Genomic DNA, 3,651 nt, shown 5'->3' with positions numbered 1-3,651 from the left:
ATTATTGAAATACATTAGATATTAATCAAACATAACTTTACAACATGGTTTTGACTACGACTGATAGCATTGTCCGTCAATTGCTGACCTTTGCCACCTACTAGTGCAACTACGTGCAGCTCTGTAACTCAGGTCCATGTCAGCTGGTGACACCTGTCGATAACTCAGTCCTATATAACGATATTGTCCTAACAAGTGACAGGAGCGATGCGAAAGCGCTACGCCTCACATCCCCATTTCTAAATCTTCTAAACAAACAAGAAGCTGATCTACTTTGTTTTTCATTCCACTGATATTCCAAAGCAATATATTAACATTATTTTTCACTGTGGTTTTAGGAGAATCTTGTGACATACTAACATTATTTTTCACTGTACTGTTATGAGAATCTTGTGATATTTTCACATCTGTAGTACGTGCCTGTCTGAACTTCTCATCAAGCTTAATTTCAATCAATGTAGGATGATTGGACACTGATCTTAGCCTAAAAACAACCTTAGAAGTTAGAAGATGAGAACTCGATTTTAAAAAGGAAGAAAACTCTTGTTGAAGAAGAATGTACCACTTCATTGATTTCTAGTTTTTCTTCTTGTAGAGTAACTTGTGCCATATTTGTCACAGCCACTGTTAGAACATCATTAACAAATAAGGGCAGACCTATAGTTCCAGGAACTAAGTACAACAGATGATTGGAACATTTTTTTCAATTAGCATTACTGATTTTCAGATCAATATTCCGATAACTAGTGACAAAGTGCTTTTATTGCTTCTGATAACAGAAATGAGACATGTGCATACTTTCAGACAATAAAAAACATGTTCTTCATAATGAGATTTTCTGCTTATGAAATAATAGAAATTGATCCTGAAAGAAATTTATCTTGAAAGCATAAATTGCCTTTGCCATTCATCTATCATGTTTATAGCCCCTGGAATACAGGAAGATTTCCTGTACTTTGGAATGCCACCAAGAATGACCATTCTTAACGGCAAAAATTCTAATTATAATTCCACTGCTGTATCTGTGTGGAAATATGATGTTCAAGAATCCAACAGTGGCAGAGCAGACAACATCTGGCATTTCATTACCACCATCAGCTTCTTTAAATTTTTTGAAGAGCGTCACATCTACAGCAGACACTGCAGCGACTGGTGTGTCAACGTGGCTCCTCAAAAGTATAGTGACAAAAGGGGATGTACAAAAGTAATGATTGGACAAGAACATGTACAAGTATATTCTTTAACACTTGAGTTGTTACACACCTATCAACCCTTTAAAATTGTAATATAATATTTTTAAAATTGTATGTATTTGCAAAACTAAGAAATCTTGATGAATAGTTTATGTATCTTTCATCTGTGAATAATTTCAGTATTGCATTTTAAATCTGTTGGTATGGACAGAGGCCACTCTTCAATGCTGCAGGAATTTGCACCAATAAAATCTTTTAAAATTCGTGGCATTGTAGGCTCCCCGGTGGTCCTGGTCGCATACGGTGGACTGGATGGCAGAGCAGTGATTCTGACTGATAATATGCCCAAGATAAGTCACTTGCGTCTGAGAAAATTTACATTTCTCGACATTAAGCGTACGATTTGGCGCTCTTAGCCTACTAAATACTTCGTTCAGTCATTCCACATGCTTAAGCACAACCCACATATAAAAAATGTGAGAACAAGACGTGCTTGATCATGTGGGTGAAAGTAGCACGTGGGAAGTCAGAGTAACTAAATTCCAAGACATATGTACCTCTGACAAAAGCAGATAAAGGAAACTCTTTCATAGCAATCTGTAAGAACAATTACATAACCAAAACTGTGTGTCCTTTTCTAGAGAATCAAATTAAAGATCTGACAAAGAAGTTCCAGGTACATTAAAAGCAAAACTAGAAGATGTGCAGTTTTTATTTAGTCTCAGTAAAAAAATTTGATTAATTAGGATGAATCCGAAAACACCAGAAGAAAGAGTGCAGATAAAGCAGCATAAAGACAGTTAATGAGATCTTGAATAAAGTTTTACATTATTAGTTGAAGTCAGCATACAGATTCTACGAGGATGTAATGTCAAAACTACTGTTTGCTTTATGAATGATATGAAAGACACAGAAATTCTAGAGGATACCATCCAGCCCCATTAGACATTGTTGTAGTTCAGCCACTACTTTCTGGTACCTCTAATAAAATTACACCTCCACCGCAACAGTTCAAAGAACCCTTAGAAACCGATGGTACACAAAACACCATCATCTCATTTGTAGCAAATGAACTTTTCACCTGTCTATGCATTGAGAGCTCTGCCAGGCCGCGTATCGCAATAACGATGAAGAAGTAAAAGGAGAGGGCTACTGCAGGGTTGGCTGCTAATTTCCACACCTTCAAGTGAGAGACTTGATATACCCTACACAGAAGCAGTATATCTGTACAACAAATGAGCACCTATCCATTATAAATACCGATCATTTCTAGTCTAAGGGTTTCTAGTCAGGTAGTAGCAACCATGAGGAGAGGGCCATAACAGGCCAAGGCGCGATATGGTTCTTGAAGTAACCACCGTGTGTTTGGGCATTCTCTACCATTGCATCCGATTGCATGTTCTGAGTCCAGCTCCTTGGCCTTGACACTCACCCCAGTCACAGCAGACGTCTGTCCTGGAGAGTGGCCATTCGAGACAAAGGTGATGTAGCTGCTCACCCATCTATGCTGGTGCAGGAGTCCTGGTGCTACACGCCTTTGCTCCCAAGGACGAATGCCATTTCTGAGGGCTGACTTCCCATGCAACAATTACAGCAGGCCTCTGGGCCATTGAAATGCTTTGCCACAAACTGGTATTAAGAACAACTGTGGCATTTCCCTCGTCAGCAGGAAGCAACGAAAGATCTTCATCTGTCTCCAATGCACTGAGACCCTCTCTCCCTGCTCTGTTGATGTTGGATTTGGGAGGTTTGGCTGAGGCTAAGACGTGACTGGTGGTAAAGTCTTACATCGTCGGCGTCGTCTTGTGAGAGACGCCTATGCCACTCCACTAATGAACTCCATGATATGTACAGCACACGGCATAGATGTGAAATTCAATGCTTTATTGACGGTCGAGATGGCTCCTTCATTCAAGTTCTTGACAGACACGTTGATGACAGTGCACGCCACTCCATGAGACGACACCGATCTTTGTGTGGTTGCAAGTTGCTCGAATTTCTTTGTATGTTCCGTCATCGTAATGCTATTGTGAGCTCTTTGATGAGCTGCCGTCAACATTTAGGCCCATCCCCAGTCGAGAGATGAAAGGACCACAGATAAAAAGGTATGCCAATTATATAAACTGTATGCATTAATATCCAGTTCATACCTTGTATTTCGTATCCTGTCTTTGACGATGGCCAGGTTAGTCTTCTGTAAAATATTACTCGGTCACGCCGACCTTATGTGATGTTTTACGAGAGAAAACTCCCCGACAGCATTACAGAAATGCCAAATTACAACAAAACTGTGCACACTTCGCGCGCAGCTCCTCCAGTTGACGAATCTGACACACAATGTCCTCCCTTTAGAGGAAATTTATATGAGAAAGAAATCTTTCGCGCCGACACTGTTGTATAAAACATTTTCAGACTTCTTGCTGTGTTTATTCAGGGCAAAATCTCGGGCTTTCAACGA

The sequence above is a fragment of the Schistocerca gregaria genome, chromosome 1 (genome assembly GCF_023897955.1).
Source record: "Schistocerca gregaria isolate iqSchGreg1 chromosome 1, iqSchGreg1.2, whole genome shotgun sequence".
Lineage (NCBI taxonomy): Eukaryota > Metazoa > Arthropoda > Insecta > Orthoptera > Acrididae > Schistocerca > Schistocerca gregaria.
The sequence above is the reverse complement of the archived record's forward strand: the minus strand, read 5'-3'. Positions refer to the sequence as shown.